This window comes from Hyperolius riggenbachi, chromosome 9 (assembly GCF_040937935.1).
Source record: "Hyperolius riggenbachi isolate aHypRig1 chromosome 9, aHypRig1.pri, whole genome shotgun sequence".
NCBI classification, from domain to species: domain Eukaryota; kingdom Metazoa; phylum Chordata; class Amphibia; order Anura; family Hyperoliidae; genus Hyperolius; species Hyperolius riggenbachi.
The window spans coordinates 74,847,949-74,866,868 of NC_090654.1; the positions used below are offsets into that span (position 1 = coordinate 74,847,949).

General features: G+C 46.9%; 1 protein-coding gene across 2 annotated transcripts in view; it reads right to left on the minus strand.

The window, feature by feature from the left end:
• The window catches only part of SLC41A3 (solute carrier family 41 member 3), a 73,633-nt gene extending 65,493 nt beyond the window's left edge, over window positions 1–8,140 (minus strand). Inside the window, exon 1 of one of the 2 annotated variants that reach the window (XM_068253080.1) lies at window positions 7,989–8,140. The gene's annotated coding sequence lies outside the window, so the exon portion shown is untranslated. Of the gene's footprint in view, window positions 1–1,176; window positions 1,279–7,988 lie in introns of those variants that run through there. The other variant, XM_068253081.1, reaches the window with a different exon arrangement.
• Window positions 8,141–18,920: the final 10,780 nt, after the last annotated feature.

Genomic DNA, 18,920 nt, shown 5'->3' on the forward strand with positions numbered 1-18,920 from the left:
GTGTGAACGGTCTTCTATGGGGCTATGCACACGCATCTCTGCTTGGAAGGCGTATCTCCGCCTTAAGTCTCCCATCGGCGATTGCCGCTCGGAGACTGTTGGACAGCAAAACCGTCCTCTATAAACATTGTACAGCGCTGCGATCTGCAGCAGTGCTGTACTGGGGACAGCCGTGTGATGCGGCTGTCCCCCTGGCAGGCACAAAAGTGATCTGCTGTCATAGGCTGAAGCCTATGATAGCTGATTGGCTGGCAGGCAGAATACAAAAATAATTTTAAAAAATGCACAAATTTATTTAAAAAAAATAATAAAATAAATATTTATAAAAAAACCAAACAACTGGTGAGCGATCAGACCCTACCAACAAAGAGCTCTGTTGGTGGGAAGAAGGGGCGAATCACTTGTGTGCTGAGTTTTGCAGCCCTGCAGCTAGGCCTTAAAGCTGCAGTGGCTCAATTAGTCAAAAATGGCCTGATCTTTAGGGGGGTTTAACACTGCGGTCCTTAAGTGGTTAAAGAAAAAAGCTGGAAGCCTTATGCTAGGTACATGCGATACAACTTTCTGGCACATTTACCTGCCGGATCGACTTTTTCCAACAGGTCCAATCTGATTTCCGATCGATTTTGCATTCACTTCTATGGAAAATCGGAAATCAGGTTGGACCTGTTGGTCCTGGCAGGTAAATCTGAAAAAAAATTGTATTGTGTGTACATAGGATAAGGGTTAATACAGATAGCTGCAGTCCTGTTCAGGATTTCCTGGAGGTGACATGACATGCTGCTACACTGATATTTATACAGAGAGGACTGTCCTATCATTCTACAGAGCTGCTATCAAGTGCAATCAGTCATTTTTATTGGCAAACTTCCTAGCTGAGTGATGTGGCTGCTCTATCACTGGCTGCATGTGAGCGCCCTCTAGCGGCAACACGTCGTTACTACACGATAGCAGAGATAAGCGCGGCGTCTCATTTGCGTTTTGCGATGAGCGCGAAACTCTGGCTTGTGGAAGGCGGGGTGGGTGAGTGATTGCTGGGCGCTGTAGTGCAGCCGGGGCCCGGGAGCAGAGCTACAGTGTTGCTCCTGGCACTCTGGCAGGCAGCAGTACAGAGCAACGTAGAGGACAGTGCAGCTGGGGGTGGTAATGTGCATAGCGTCCCTTCCCCCCATAACTTACCCATGATGCTGTGTGTTCTCCGGGCAGGAGGCTAGCAGGGGCCCCTGGCTCTGGCTGATGGAGGGGCCCTGCCTGAGGCTGGGCTTCTGCATAGTAGGATGGGCGGAGCGGGGGAGGAGTTGGGCGGAGCTCTGTGCTGCTACACTGATATTTATAGGACTGTCCTATCATTCTACAGAGCTGCTATCAAGTGCAATCAGTCATTTATTATCATATATATAATAAGCTAGCAGGCTATCAATCAGTGTTACATCTACCTCTCTTTCCATCAGTTACTGTCTCTGTATGTCAATTATTGAATATCTGGCTCTATCCAATGCATCTTTGTATCTGGACACATTTTATTACACCCATTAAAAGGGTTCTGTGGGGGTGTGCTGAGGGTAAACAGACACCTGGGGCTTCTATCAGCCCCCAGTAGCAGTAATGTCTCCCGCCGTCCTCCTCCAATCTACTGTTCCCCGCCGCCGGCACCAGGCAATTATTCGTCTAACAGACTAATAATGCGTGCTCCTGTTCGCGTCATCGGAAGCTTACTGCACAAGCACAGTATGGTGGTTTCTTGTACTGCGCCTGCACAGTATGCTTCCAATGAGGCGAGCAGGTGCATGGCCGTGCAGCCGCAGTTGGAAAGCATGCCGCGCTAGACCGGAGCCGGCGGTGGAGAACGGCGGATCGGAGGAGGACGACGTGGGACATCACTGCTACAGGGGGCTGATAGAAGCCCCAGGTAAGTGTCTGTTTTTACCCTCAACAACGCCCCCACACACACAGAACCCATCTCTGTTCCCAGAGTGAAGAACTGTTTTTTGTTCGTACTCCGCTCATAAGTGGACAGCACATGGCTCCTACGTTATATATAGTAGTCATTCACACTTATTACGCTGCAATGAATCCATGGCAGCAAGCGCACATCTGTGCAGTCCACGATAATACCGGGCCAGGCGGATGTGTTCACCATATAGCCTATAGGGAGCTCATCTGCCCCGGGTTACAGCCGCATTACTGCGGACCATCGGAGTGGACAGTATACGTGATGTGGAAGTAAGGGAACAGCCTGACTGCCTTCATTGTTGAAAATTGTGAGGAAAAAAGTTAGAAATTTAGAAATCTCTGATCCTCACCCAGCACACCACTGCTCGCCAGGGTACTCTTCGTCTTCGCTGCTGCGCTCCTCTCCTCTATGCGTACAACCGCGTCCTGCCTGCACATAGCATGCAGATAAGTCGTGCACAAGCAGCTACTGTGCATGCGCAGACAGCCTCGTGCAGGTGTGGCCGCTCTTATACACAGAGAGAAGCATGGCCACAAGAGCAAATCCGACAAGCTCTACTTGTTGGATTTGCTTAGAAGGTCTCAACATTCAATTGAGGACAATGAAGGTACCTCACGGCTATCCAGAGGCCTCCCTCTACTCAAAATTTCCCATTAAGTACCCTTGAATTGGGAAAAGAACTATTGAATGAAGCCCGTGGTGGGCTAGATCACCTCCTGAGTTTCGTAATGCTGCTCGTTGTCCTCGGGGGTCCCTCCTGTTCTCTATACCAGGTCCTCTTACCTTACAAATGTTCCTCCAAGTGACACAGAAGGATTCTGAGCAGCGCAGGCGCAGTGAACAAAAGTTCCACAGTATAAGGCTAGGTTTCCATTTGTGCGTATTTGGGGCAATTCCTCGGCCACGAATTTGGATGGAATTTGGCAGCCTATAGAACTCTATGCAAAGCATCCGAATTCGTGGGCGGGGAAAAATCTGAGGCCCTGCAGCATAATTCTGCAAGTCACTGTCCGAATCCCATAGGCGTGCATAGCGCGGCTAGAGGGATTTGGCTGCGAGACTCGTCACAGCTGTGCCGGCATCGCGTCTTGCAAGACGCATGCCGCACACAAGTGGAAAGAAGCCTTACCGCGCTTAACCTAGCAGATAATCATGGGATCAATACCCCTTCTGTAACACCATTTAGCTAGCTTCAGAACTTGTGGGAAAAGTGAGGCTCTAGGAAACATGAACAGGAGGGCTTCTAAGATACATTTACGTTTATTGAAACTGAAAAAGATAAAATCGCACTTAGAAAATAAATGTGATCAAACAGCATTTCACCCAACAATTGGGTAGGTAAGTGGGAATACTATTGTAATATCCAGGACTTATGGTAATGAGAAAGCTTGAAGCTGGTCCTGGCCTCCAGGAAATGACACCGCCGTGCACCAGGGAGAAGGTGGGCATGCCGGTGCTACGTAGGAGTAACGCCAGAGGGGAGGCAATAAGGGATCGGTCTGCTAGCAACAGCGCCAGCTGTGCCATTGAAAGTATTGGCGCATCCTATCAGGGCCGGTTCTAGACAGGCACATATGAGGGGGCATCATGTTTACATATCATGTTTGAGCAGTTTTTTCTCCTGTACTTATTATAAAAACAGTACTTTGCTTGCTGAATTGTGTTGAGTTCAGCCAGGACAGGTCAGGTCTATTTTAAATCAAATGTGTTGCACCTAAGCTATGCTCAGTAGTAGAACGCAATGGACATTAAGGTAAGTGCCTGTTTTTAATTATTGGGAGGTGGGTGCGGACGGCTCCCCCCGGTTCTGGCCACGCTTGGGGGGGTCGCCTGCGCCACCCAGCCTCCTCCTCCGGGGTGCTGCTGCGGTTCCCAGGCAGTGAGAGCGCCCGGTTGTATGGGGGCATTGGGAAGCCTCCCCGTGGCGCTCCTGGATAGTGCTATTGCAGCATGAACTAATTCCCACAGGGCGACCGCTTTGCGGCATTGGTTTTTGACCCTGCATAAGTTGGCATGCGAAAGCGAATGCATATTTGCATGAGCATTGCCTCATTAATAGCCAATTAGGCCAAATTTGCTTAGCCAGTTATGTCAGGTGTTCACTTGGTGTTTAATGCACACATTCAATTCTTTGTGTAGTACTATTTTAAATCAGCTGGGGAAGGGAACAGACTCTGTGATGAATGGAGTAAGTTCCAATTACAGTGTTTAATGTAACATTACTAGTGTCTTATCGGGCAGACTGGAGGCGGTGTTGACAAGCAGTGCTCCCTACTCCAAACAGCCTCTGTGACTGTAAGACAGGACAAGCATAGGCGGCGGGCGCGTGGACCAAAAGGAAATAGCAGTCATGTAACTGACTGTTGGCAGCTGACGACCTGATGTAAGGCCTCTCACTCCGTGTTGGTGTGCGCAGCGTTCCAAAAGGAAGCTGGCATAGGGGCAGTCAGACAGAAGAGGATCCCACGTAGGCACATCCCGGTTCCCGAGAGGGGGGCAAGACATTTATTGAAGGGGGCGCTGCGCCCTCTTGCCCTGCGTAGAGCCGGTCCAGCATCCCATCGGTTATTTAGAGAACCAGGGAATGAGTAAGACCCCGAGGACAATGAGCAGTGTCTGGACACTCATTAGGATGTAGTCTACCCAACCATAAGCTTCATTTATTACTTTTTATTTTGTTTCAGGGGTACTTTCAACAAGATTGAAGCACTACTTACTACACTTGTGTTGTGTAGGAGCAGTTCATTGATAAGGTGCTTCTTGAAAGGCAACTTGCAGTAAAAATTAAAAAACAAAAGGTAGCTGTTCTGGCGTAGGCTCCACAGCAAAGCTTTGATGGGGCGCCTAGGCCAGTCATCTGCAAACTTGGCTCTCCAGCTGTTAAGGAACTACAAGTCCCACAATGCATTTGCCTTTATGAACCATGACTGTGGCTGACTCCCGCAATGCATTGTGGTACTTGTAGTTCCTTAACAGCGGTGGCTGGATAGTGTAATGGTTAAGGGCTCTGCCTTTGACACAGGAGACCTGGATTCGAATCTTGGCTCTGCCTGTTCAGTAAGCCAGCACCTATTCAGTAGGAGACCTTAGGCAAGTCTCCCTAACACTGCTACTGCCTATAGAGCGCGCCCTAGTGGCTGCAGCTCTGGCGCTTTGAGTCCGCCAGGAGAAAAGCACGATATAAATGTTCTGTGTCTGTCTGTTTTAACCAAGTTTGCAGATCACTGGCCTAGGCTTACTATACTAATACCATTCTCCTATGGATACAAATGGACATGGTGCTCTCACATATGCACCTAAAGTGCTTTAACCTATAAGCAGCCCTGCATGCATTATCTCGAGATAGACAATGCATTGGATGTCAGCTTCAACCGGCATATACCATTAGGCTGCCTGCAGCTGGATCGGCTTCTGCTCTTCATCCACCCGTGGTGCTGCATTCCCGGCATCCTCTTCAGAGTTCCGATCACATGATATAACATGTGACCCTAACCCAGGGGATGGTGTCAGCGGTGAAGCACCCCCAGGTGATGGAAGAGGAGTGATTGAAGAGACTCTTCCATCACCCCTCTTCCACCACCAGGCGGTGCTGCACCGCTGACACCATCCCCTGGGTAACGATCACACGTCATATCATGTGATTGGAACTCAGAAGAGGATGCCAGCATTGCAGCGCTATCAGCGGAGGGGAGGAGATGCCATACAGCCAGGGGCGTAGCAATAGGGGTTGCAGAGGTAGCGACCGCATCGGGGCCCCTTGGGCCAGAGGGGCCCTGAAGGGCCTTCCCTCAACTATAGTATTAGCTCTCTATTGGTCCTGTGCTCATAATAATCACTTCTACAGATACTTTGAATAGTGGTAATCATTAACAAACTGTTCCTCATCCCCTTCTTGCACCTCTGACACTGCAGTTGCCATTGGCAGGTTTTGGTGCGCTGTATCAATTGTTATGTATAGAGTGCTTGGGGGGCCCCAATGTAAAACTTGCATCGGGGCCCTCAGCTCCTTAGCTACGCCACTGCATACAGCAGTCGGGACAGGTAAATATGAAAGCTCCCTGCACCGCTCTGCACACCCTGCCAGGCTGGGGAGGACACAATTCCCCGGGGGGCGAGGGGACTTGGCCCTGCAGCCACATAAAGCTATATGTGGCTGCTAATAGGTTAAAGCAAATATTTGTAGTAGCCTTCCACAGTTGTGCAGAGAAGCCTGTGATGCACAGAGTGTCTCCTAAATACGCTGTTAGAAATACCAGTACTTCTCCTGCAGGGTCTTGAGACCAGAGATGTCCTATTGCTACTATAATTAGAGTGCTGTGGAGAAATGCTGCTGCCGCTCTCAGCACAGCTTCCCTGCAGGGTCCTCATCTGTGACCACCAAGTGATTCCCTCAGTCCACACATCCAGCACTACCTCCCTGACCACTGCTGCTCCATGCAAATTCAAGTGCCTGGGGGTCAGAGGGTGGGGAATACACAGAAGGGTAAGTTAGGGATAAAGAGGACCCCACCTACTGCTGGGCCCCATAGCAGCTGTTACGGTTGTATCAAGAAATGCCTGTAATAGATGCAGCCATCAGAAGGCTGGGTTGGATTATGAGTGTGACCTTCTCTCTAATCACCTTAGGTGTATGCACAGTAGGGCCTGATGAAACGGAAGGCAGCACAGCATCTGTCTCCAGGTACATATTTCTCTTATGCTAATATTACTAATGTAGGCCGGGGGGGCTTTGGTGTCTTGGGAAGAGACCACGTTGTGTTTGTGTATGTAGGGGATCACAGAGGTGATACAGCCAGTGATCAGTGGTGGGTGATAAAGCACACTCAGGACTGTTGCTGATGGGTGATATGTGGAGGGAGGGGGGTCAGAGGTGTTGCTGGGATGCCATTGGAAATTTCTGGATCCCTTTCTGAGCAAACCCATGGGGCCATTGCAGTACACACACATTATAATGCATATGTTATGCAATGCACACAGTGTGACTAAGGGCCTGAGCAATGAGTGCACTCTTCTGTGTATTTCTCAGCAAAACATCAATGCTACAGATTGATACACATTGCCTAAAATGCACAGAAGTGTGCAAGAAAGCTTAGGGTCAAAGCTTGTTCACACAGTTCTAGGAACAAAACCAATAAAACATGAATGTGCCTTCGCCGTCCAGGAATGATACTCAGGCCACTGCTGCAGATCACTCTCTCTTTCGCCGACTTACAAGTTGACGTCCACTGCGCCTGTGCGGCCCTGGCCACACACATCCTTGTATGCGCCCCCGCCGTCGGGGGCGCCCTGCGCATAACGAGAAAATCTCTACAGTGGACGGCGACCGGCGGAAGAGAAAGTGAGCTGGAGCGGGGTACCGGAGGATCATTCCAGGTATGCTAGTGCAAAGGATGGCTGCAGGGGGCTGGCAGACGCCCAAGGTAAGTGAAACCCTTTTTTTTTCTTTTCAGTATTTTTAGGTTCCCTTTAAAAGGACCACTAACGTGAGAAAAGTAGACAGTTAAACCGACATGTTTTGTGCCAGTCGATCTACTCATGGGGGATTCTCTGGGTTTTTTTTTTTTTTCAACAGCATTTCCTGAACAGCAGTTGCAAAGTCTAACTGACAAAGTAGTGTGCAAGTGAGTAGGGAGGCTGGCTGGTATCTTACTATTTTGGCAGTTAAACTGCTGTGCAGGAAATGCTGTTCAAAACAAACAAAACCTTGGGAATCCACCATGAGGCGATGGACTGTCCCAAAACCTGTCGGTTCTGTCAAATTTCAACGGCCTACTTTTTTGCGATAGTGATCCTTTATTGAGTGCCTTGTTATCCTGATTTTTCTTTTGCCTAAATCACTGTGATGCCAAAACTCTCTGTGCTAGTAGGCAAGGCACCGAGTCACTAATTATAAAGGTTAATAAATAAGATAGGCAGTTATGGCCGGACATGCAGTGTAACCATTAGCAAGCAGTTAGTGAGCAGTACCTGTGACAAGGTGGGAGCAGTGACATTCATATGCATGACAATATCCTATACAAGCCGACAGGAAGATTACCTGCTAATGACACCTTCATGCAGTCCGGGAAATTGGCGCGACGAGGCTGTGGGGACCTCAGGAATGGTACAATGGTGCTGCACGTAGTTGGTCGCTTGCTGACTGGCTCAGTGACAGTAACAAGGGTGTGCAGCTGCTGCCTGGCTGAGGCCACATTCCCAGAGGCACGGCTTATATGACCAGCTTCAATTTCTGTCACCTCAGCTTTACTTTCTCTCCAGGAGCAAGTGGGACACTGAGAGGGGAGCGAAGGGGTCGCTGAGGTATATGGAGACGGCCTAGCGACAGATATATGTTTAAAGGGAACCCGAAGTGAAAATAAACTTATGAGAGCAACAGTTGTAGCCACATAACTTATCCTAAATAGGACTTTTCTGTTTTAGGGCCCATTCACACGGTTTTTAAAACCGCTTAGCACATGTTTGCTATGGCAGTGTTCTCACTGCCGTAATCGCGGGTGTTTTGCGATTAGCAATAATTGCAAACGCATTACATGCAGCATTTTAGCGGCGATTCTTGAGCAATCGCGATTAGCATGTATAGAACCGCTAACCGTGATAGCTCCCAAAATGCTACAATGTCCAGTGATTTTTCTGCGTTAATCATGGAAAAATCACTCCCGCAAAATGCTAGCTGTAATCGCTAGCATTTTGCGATTTTTAGGTGTGTTACAGGTTAAAAATCTAGGTTTGAAGATTTAGGCTTCTTTCACACTGACAGTGTGTTGCACAATATAATAGCATAGCAAAGGCAATGCAGTTCTAGAAGGGGAAACAGGGTAGAGAAAATAATAAAGTTAAACTCTTCAGGAAAGTAAAAAAGACAATAAAAACATTTTTTTTCCTAGTTTCACATTTGTTGTAAAACACAAATCCACAATATTATCATGCACGATTTAAAGGACAGCTGGAGCGAGAAGTATATGGAGGCTGCCATATTTATTTCCTTTAAAGTGAACCCGAGGTGAGAGTGATATGGAGGCTGCCAATACCAGTTGCCTGGCAGCCCTGCAGATTTATTTGGCTGCAGTAGTGTCTGAATCACACACCGGAATCAAGTATGCAGCTAATCTTGTCAGTTCTTACAATGTTGTCAGAAACACCTGATCTGAATATGCTTGTTCAGGGTCTATGGCTAAAAGTGTTAGAGGCAGAGGATCAACAGGGCTACCAGGCAACTGTTATTGCTTAAAAGGAAATCAATATGGCAGCCTCCATATGCCTCTTGCTTCAGGTTCCCTTCATCTGACTGCTATAGTTCCTTCCAAAACTGTCACTCCTGATAAACTGAGCACCCATTTATTTGGACTTCCAATATCAGCAGTCCTCATAATTAAGTCATGGTCTCTGGGAGATCTGCAGGACAGCCAGGCAACTGGTATTGCTTAAAAGTAAATAAATATGGCAGCCTCCATATACCTCTAACCTCAGGTTCATTTTAAGCAATAGCAGTTGCCTAGCTATCCTTCTGGTCTTCTGCCTCTAATACGTTAACCCTCCTGGCGGTCTATTAAAAACCGCCAGGGGGCAGCGCAGCAGTTTTTTTTATTTCCTTTTTTTAAAAAATCATGTAGCGAGCCTAGGGCTCACTACATGATAGCCACTGTGCAGCGTCATCCCCCCACCCGCTCCTATCGCCTCCGGCGATAAAGCCTGTCCGGAAATCCAGTTCTGAACGGGATTTCCATTAGGGCTTCCCCAGTCGCCATGGCGACGGGTGGGATGATGTCATCGACGTCGTGACTTCAAAGGGAGTCCCGATCCACCCCTCAGCGCTGCCTGGCACTGATTGGCCAGGCAGCGCATGGGGTCTGGGGCGGAGCGGCGGCGATCGGTGTGCACGCGCAGCTAGCAAAGTGCTAGCTGCGTGTAGCAAAAAAAATTTATGCAAATCGGCCCAGCAGGGCCTGAGAAATCCTCATGCGGTTACCGCCAGGAAGGTTAAGCATAGATCCTGAACAAGCATGCAGGAAATCAGGTGTTTCTGACATTATTATCAGATCTGACAAGATTGCTGCATGCTTGTCCCTGGTGTGATTCAGCCACCACTGCAGCCACATAAGTCAGCAGGGCTTCCAGGCAGGCAACTGGTATTGTTTAAAGGGAAATAAATATGGCAGCCTCCATAATCTTCTCACTTCAGTTGTCCTTTAACTGCTTTCAGACTAACGGCTGTACTGTAGTCCCTTTAACTACTTTGTCCTTTTGGACGTATACAGGGTCTGATTTGTACTTTTTACCGCCCAAGGCCACTGTCACCAGCCAGCCCCCTTCAGTATAGGTAGCGAAATGACCCCTCCCCCCTTCGCTCCAGTATAGGTAACCAGATGACCCCTCCCCCACCCTCTAGTATAGGTAGCCTGATGACTCCCCCAGTATAAGTAGCCAGATGACCCCTTCCCCCTTTCCCTCCAGTATAGGTAGCCAGATGATTCCCTTACTCCCCCCCCCCCCTTTCAGTATAGGTAGCCAGTTTGCCTTCACAATGCAGCAGCCACCCCATCAGTGTCACTAATTTCTCCCCTTGTCTCCAGTGCAGAACAATGCAAACGTGCACGGAGAGCAAGGTGGCTGCTGCACAGACGGCTAGCAGCAGAGTACCGTGGTCAGACACTCATCTGATCTCCCTGCATTGCAGCATTTGCAAGCTTGCAAATGCACCAGGCTTGCCTGCTGCTTTGGTGCCCTTGCTCCCGTGGTGCCCTAGGCCATGGCCTAGGTGGCCTTGGCCTAAATCCGGCCCTGGACGTATAATGTACGTCCAAAAGGCCAAAGTATAATATACGTCCAAAAGGCCGCATAATATACGTCCAAAAGGCTGCATGTGGGCTCCAGCGCTCTCCCGCGGCCGATCGAACGCATGCACGCGTGCTCCTGGCCTGTGGTTCGTTAGCCAGTGAATCGGGACATGGTGCCCGATCACTGATCCCTTTCCCCGGCAGAAAAAGCGAGGGCTTCTCTCGGTAGCATCGCTCTTTCTGCCTCCTATGTTCCTCTAAGCGTACATGTAAACAAACTCAAGGTTGCCATCGTGTGGCCAAGAAGTAAAACTACATCTACATGTAAAAAAAATAAAATAAACATATTTACCTCCCACCCTCCCAGAAATACCCAAATAAAATGTTTAATAAAAAAAACAAAAAAACATTACAATAAGAAAAAATACACATAAATATTTACTCAACCAGGGTTCCTTGAGTACTCTGCAGGGGCTCCTTGGCATTTTCCCCCATCATAGGGGAAGTATAATAGAGCACATTATAATCGTTGGTACTGTAAAAAGATGCACTAAATTGGGGGGTCAGAATAATAATGAGAACATTAATAAAAAGCACTAAGATAAGGAGACAGTATAATACGTGGCAGTGTAATAGGAGGTAGTTAAATAAAAAGTCTCGCCTACTTTTAAAGACCATGCCTCCTGCAAAATACATGCAGGGGTTCCTTGAGATCAAAACATTCTTTGCAGGGGTTCCTTGAGATCCAAAAGTTATTTGCAGGGTTCCTCCAGGGTAAAAAGGTTGAGAAAGGCTGGTGTAAACTTTTTAAATATCAATGTAAAGATGAAATATTTCTATTTTTTTATTATAAGCTTGTATAGGGATATAATTGTGATAGGGACATAATTTAAACGGTGTAATACCCGGGACTATTAGGCAAATACAATACGTGGGTTTTAATTATGGAGGCATGTATTGTTTTAAAACTATAATGGCCGAAAACTGAGAAATAATGATTTTTTTTCCTTTTTTTTATTCTTCCTGTTAAAATGCATTTACGGTAAAGTAGCTCTTAGCAAAATGTACCACCCAAAGAAAACCTAATTGGTGACAGAAAAATCAAGCTATAGATCAGTTCATTCTGATAAGTAGTGATAAAGTTATAGGCGAATGAATGGGAGGCGAAAATTGCTTGGATGCATAAAGTGAAACACGACTGAGGGCTGAAGTGGTTAAAGTATAACTGACGGGCATAAAATAAAAAATCAATTCTTTATTTTTATCTGGTAAACAAGTAATGAGGATGCTAACCAGGAAATCCAAAAGTTAAAATCACTATTACTTTTCTTGCTGATAAATGATCATTCCCCAATTTACCTGACTCTTAATTGGTACATTGCCGCACAAAGGAAGTTGCAGGGCATGCTGGGTTGTCTTTTTTGCTTCTTTACTTTGCTCTTAGACTTAAAGGGGTTCTGTGGTGGTTTCTGAGGAGAAAAACTGCCACTTACCTGGGGCTTCTATCAGCCCCCTTCAGCGGTAATGTCCCACGCCGTCCTGCTCCCATCCGCCGTTCCCCGCAGCCGGCACCGGGCTATTATTCGTCTGTCACACAGACGACTAATGCGCGCCGCCGCTCCTCCGCTCGCGTCATCTGAGGCTTACTGCGCAGGCGCAGTACAACGGTTTCTTGTACTGCGCTTGCGCAGTAAGCTTCCGATGACGCAGGCGGAAGCGAGCGGGTGCGCAGCCACTGTAGCGCAGCCACAGTTGGATCCCATGCCGCGCTAGACCGTGGCCGGCGGCGGAGAACGGCAGATGGGAGGAGGACGGCGTGGGACATTATCGCTGCAGAAGGCTGATAGAAGCCCAAGGTAAGTGTCTGTTTTTCTCCTAAGAATCCCCCCACAGAACTCCTTTAAAGAGACACTGAAGCGAAAAAAAAATACGATATAGTGAATTGGTTGTGTACTATGAATACTTACTAGAAGATTAGCAGCAAAGAAAATATTCTCATACTTTTATTTTCAGGTATATAGTGTTTTTTCTAACATTGCATCATTCTATATTATGTGCAGATTACACAACACTCAGCATTCAAAATGAGTCTTTTAGAGCAGTCTGTGAAGTAATGACCTCTCCTAAAGTAAACAGTTCACTTACAGTTGAGATAATAAAAGTCAGATAACAGCCCTCTCCACGACTAATGCTACGTACACACATGTGACAACGATCGTTCGTTAAGAACGACGAACGAACTTTTAATTGATGAAAGAACGACCTAAGTAAAGTTAGTTTTAAAAGGTGTGTAACGATCTGATCGTTAGAACGAACGTTACATCACGTAAAGCAACTATTGCGCCTGCGCATAAAAATGAGAAGTTTCACGGAGAAATTGTGAAATGCGCATGTCAAGCCTAGTACGAACGACCGTTTCCAACGATGTACTACTTTTGCAAACGATCGTCGTTGGTTAAAATCCGCCGAGACAGAACTTTCTTTTGTAGCGATTTGGCTCGTTTGTCGTTTGCCTTAATAGTCGGTGGTTCGTTTTTTGTAACGATCGTCGTTGGTAAAGATCGGGGAACGATCGTTACAAACGACTATAGTCGCATGTGTGTACGCACCTTGAGACTTATGCTACGTACACACATGCGACAACGATCGTTCGTTGAGGACGACGAACGAACTTTTAATTGACGAAAGAACGACCGAAGTAAAGTTAGTTCTATAAAGTGTGTAACGATCACATCGTTAGAACGAACGTTACACCACGTAAAAGCACTTAATGCGCCTGCGCATAAAATTGTAAAGTTCCTTGGAGAAAAAGTGAAATACGCATGTCCAGCCTGGTACGAACGATCGTTTCCAACGATGTACCACTTTTGCTAACGATCGTCGGTGGTAAAAATCCGCCAAGACAGAACTTTGTTTTGTAGCGATTTGCCTCGTTCGTCGTTTGCCTTAATAGTCGTTGGTTCGTTTTTTGTAACGATCGTCGTTGGTAAAGATCGGGGAACGATCGTTACAAACGACTATAGTCGCATGTGTGTACGCACCTCAAGTCGGAGAGTTAATGGCTTGTTTGCATAGAGATAACTGGAGTTTCTTAACTCTTCCTGTACTGGAAACAATTAGACTGATGTATCTAATCTTAATGTTTTATTTCTTAGCTGTACTACACATACAAATCATAATATCATAATTTTTTTTCGCTTCAGTGTCTCTTTAAATAATGCAGCCTGATTGGCTGAAGCCTCTTTCCCTCCTGTTTTCCTCCTCTGTTCCTCTTTGATTGGCCAATATTTCTCATGCTGAGACAGTGCACTTTCTATTGCAGAGCTGATTGGGAGTGCCTGAAGACTTGTAGGAGGGCGCGCAATGCATACACAATCAGGCAGAGGAGAGTAAGGGAGGAAATTACATCAGGATTGGCTTCAAGATAGACACAGTTAAAATGGAAAATCCTAAGAAGTATTTTCTCTTTTTTTACTATAGAAAAATCACTAAAATCAAAACGTGGACAGTGCAATACATATGTAAGTAGAGCAAGTATTTTCTACTTGTATATGTGGGTTTTTTTCTGAGATAGTATGGCTGACAGCAGGCCTGAAAGATAAACCGTTTGGGGATCGAAATCGTGATCACGGAAACCACGATTCCGTGATAGTCATAGCATTTCATCCACCTCTGCAGGCAGTACAGCAGTCCCCTCTGCCGCTGTGCACAGCTCGCCGCTCCGTGCAGCAGCAGCTCAGCGGGTGTTACTTGCGGCTGCTCAGTGGTTCCCTTGTGGCGATAGAGGCGGCTCACTCTCTCCCCAACTTCCGCCTAATGTATACTGCAGCCTATCAGCTGAGTGGGCAGCAGACTCCACCCACAGGCTTTCACTCTTGTGGCGACTTACTCCTCCCAGCGCCTCCATGTCATTGGCTGGGTGGACAGCAGACTTAGCCCACAGGCTCTTAATCTCGCGCGGCTCACTCCTCCCGAGTCCACATCACTAGCTGGGCAGGCGGCAGACTCCGCCCACACGCCTGTCAATCAATTGTATCACGGGCAGCAGACTCCGCTCATATGCCTGTCAATCAAAGTTTGTACTGCCTCCACCTCCTTTGCACAGCTTGTCAGCGTGATAATGCTGATGACTGTGGCATCAGCATTAAAATGACATCATACTGTCAGTTTGATAGTATGATGTCATTTTCTGTCAGTGCATGTTCGCAAATGTTACTGTGCACATTGTGAAATTAGTAATACAGCTTGATTTGAAGCTGACAGCTCCTTTTTAAGGTCCAGAGCCTTTTTTACACTTCCTGATCACTGTGATTGGCTCACAGTGATCAGGGGGTCAGGAACCAATAAAAACGTCTTAAACCTAGTTACGGAGCTCAGCTTTCTTTAGAGAGCAAAACCCAGTGGCGGTAGGGACGCATTATTGCGCGCCATGCTTCGGTTCGGGCGATCCTTAAACTACACTGCATCAGGCTTGGGCAACCACGAGTATTAGCGCACTTCCCATTCCTTATGCCGCCCCTCTTCCATGTGTATTGTCCTTACTGCTCTTCAATGCACTTCTCTCTTGGACATCAGCCCGGGCCTTGGTGACCTTTCCAGAAATCCGGCCCTGAGCATCTCTCTAAATACGACAAATTTCAACGTTAAAACATTGACAATCTTATATAATTTTATGATGCCCGGTTAGTTTTTTTTAATTAAATAGCACAGTTCACTATAACCTTTTTATACTAAAAATGATCTTAAAGTGGTCTAACACCCAGCATTTCAACTTTGCTTTAAAAGATTGCTTACAGCTTATAAACTATTATGCCAGATTTTTTTTTTAGCAGAAATTCACTGAATGGATTAAACTTGACATTTTAGTGCTGCATTTAGCTAGAAATGCTCCTCGTGCTTGCTTGTTTAGTTACAAATGTATCTATCTACAATGTAACAAACAAACACTGCTCTGAGAGAACAAAGAGGGCTTCCCCAGCAGGCTTTTCAAAGGTCTATTTGTATTACAAATAAAGATACATTTTGTAACTACAGATAAGAACGGATGCGGATTCCTAGTTAAATCCAACACTAAAATGTCATGTTTAACCCATTCAGTGAATTTCTGCTAAAAAAAAAATCTGGCATAATAGTTTGTAAGCTGTAAGCAATCTTTTAAAGCAAAGTTGTAATGCTGGGTGTTAAACCGCTTTAATTTTTTGTTTTGGTGAAGATGTCCTCTAAGCGATGATTGTGTGAATTCACCGCTCAGCCTGCTATGAGCTGACCCCTTGGTGTTCTGTTGTACACAGAGGACTGTGGAAAAGTAGATTCATCCCATCGGTATAAGGAAGTGATGAAGCAGATTTTTTCTCTCTGGCCGCTCTGCTTCATTTATTATACATGCTGGGTGTGCGACATCCTGTCCTCAGCCACTCCGTGACCCTCTGCCCTTCCTGCATTAATGCTGCAGGTGGCGCTCTTGGCAGGAGACTGAACCTGGTGTGGACTGGGGGGAGCCTATCCTGACCCAGTCTGTGAGACTTGAGATAATATGGAACTCTGTTGAGCATGTTTTGAGTTACAGATAAAGGCAAATGTAAAAGCCATCGTTTAAAGATTTAGCAAGTGTAGGAATTTTTTTTTTTTGTCATAAAAAAAATGTAAGTATTTAAAGAGCAACTGAAGTGACAAGAATATGGAGGCCGCCGTATGTATTTCTTTTTAGATAATACCAGTTGCCTGGCAGCCCTTCTGGTCTATTTGGCTGCAGTAGTGTCTGAATCACATCAGAAACAAGCACGCAGCTAATCTTGTCAGATCAGATAATAATGTCAGAAACCCCTGATCTGCTGCATGCTTGTTCAGGGTCTATGGCTAAAAGTATCAGAGGCAGAGGATCAGCAGGACAGTCAATCAACTGGTATTGCTTAACATGATATATATATGGCAGCCTCCATATTTCTCTCACTTCATTTGTCCTTTAAAGAGAACCCGAGGTGGGTAGATGGGACACAGAGGCGTGTTCTCTGCCTCATGACATGCCTCTCTGTGTAGACAGGGATGGGGTAGGGACAAGACAAAACGGGAAGAGCGCACTCAATTTCAAAACAATATAGATGACAAGCCTCTCCGTTCGGTCGCCGCAGATGAGTGCTGTACTTCAGCGCTCCAAGCGTAGGTGGTTGAGTGAAGCAAGACGCTGGCATGCTAGCTGAAGTTGTCACTTACCGCTGCACGGGCTGATCTCAGATGGTCCTGCAGATGAGTGTTCTGCTCCAGCGTGCCTGCAAAATGTCGATTGAGCCTCTATGGAGGAGGCTGTAGCACTCAGCGGCACTTGGGTTTATTTTGCAAAATAAAACCACTTTTTGGTTTTAATTTAGACACGTTGTGTCTCCTTACTGCATGCTCAACCACCTCCACTTGGAGTGCTGAAGTAAGCACTCATCTGCGTGACGGTTTCACACAGGCGCCGCAGCGCAGAGCGCCTGACCTGCAACCGCACCAGCTCTTCCCCTATGTGACCAGCTCTCTCCGGGCAGCTATATCATAGCTCTCCCTCCCACATTTCCGCGGCCAGTGACACTGTACAAGTGTGCCCCACCAGCCAGGACACCGGTCTCGCCACAGGTGAGGCTGCATATACCTGTCTACAAGGGGCACTGGGCGCTTAGTCACCTGTACTGCACTACTATCCATTCCCTCCTCTTCACCTCTCACGGCTGCTCCCCTCTAGTTTCACCCCTGAAGGGGTACATGCTATAATGTTATTCTCAGCTACTCAGTATAGATGTATAAATAGATTGGCATATCAGTACCAGTAGATGGCGCTATTGTAATATGTCATGCACTTACACTTAGGCTTACAAAAAAGTTGGCTTTTAATACACCTTTTTTGTTACTAGAAAAATGTGTAATTTTTATAGTATTACTATTATTATTATTTATTGAATTTATAAAGCGCCAACATATTACGCAGCGCTGGCCATTAATTTAGAATCTTGGTTATTCTACCTATAGCTCTGTATGAGTTTTCTTCCCCATCCTTTTTACAAACTAAATCACATTAATCATTGCTGTGTATTCATGTAACATCAGTGAAACTCTTAGTGGTACTTATGCTGCTTACGTAGCACACATTGCGTAGTTAGTGCAACTCACGTTATCTAGCATGCTATACTACTTGCTAGGCATCAATTACCTGAGTAAGGCAGGGTTGTGTGAAATGAGCACTGCTCGCAACATAAACAGAAAAAACACTGGTAAAATTGCTGCATGCTACTACTTGCACACAGCACTCTTGCCAACATTTTGTGAATACACCCCATCATCCTTCAAAGAGGCTCACAAACTAAAAACCCTTGTAACGGGCGTAACTAGAAATCACGGGGCCCCCCTGCGAAAATTTGGAAGCCCCCCCCAAAGGTATGGGTGCAGCCGCAGAAAGGGGGGGTGCCAAGGGCCTTTTTGGGGGACAGGAGGGGCCACAGTACAGGTTAGTCAGTGTATAGGGGCCACAGTACAGTATAGCCAGTGGATAGGGACCACAGTACAAGTTAACCAGTGGATAGGGGCCACAGTACAGGTTAGCCAGTGGCTAGGGGCCACAGTACAGGTTATCTAGTGGATAGGGGCCACAGTACAGGCTAGCCAGTGGATAGAGACCTCAGTACAGGTTAGCCAGTGGATAGGGGCCACAGTACAAGTTATCTAGTGGATAGGGGCCACAGTACAGGTTTACTAGTGGATAGGGGCCACAGTACGGGTTAGCCAGTGGATAGGGGCCACAGCACGGGTAAGTCAGTGGATAGGGGCCACAGTGTAGGTTAGCCAGTGTATAGGGGCCACAGTGTAGGTTAGCCAGTGTATAAGAGCCACAGTGCAGGTTAGCCAGTGTATAGGGACCACAGTGCAGGTTAGCCAGTGTATAGGGTCCACAGTGCAGGTTAGCCAGTGGATAGGAACCACAGTGCAGGTTAGCCAGTGTATAGGGGCCACAGTGCAGGTTAGCCAGTGGATAGGAACCACAGTGCAGGTTAACCAGTGTATAGGGTCCACAGTGCAGGTTAGCCAGTGGATAGGAACCACAGTGCAGGTTAACCAGTGTATAGGGTCCACAGTGCAGGTTAGCCAGTGGATAGGAACCACAGTGCAGGTTAACCAGTGTATAGGGTCCACAGTGCAGGTTAGCCAGTGGATAGGAACCACAGTGC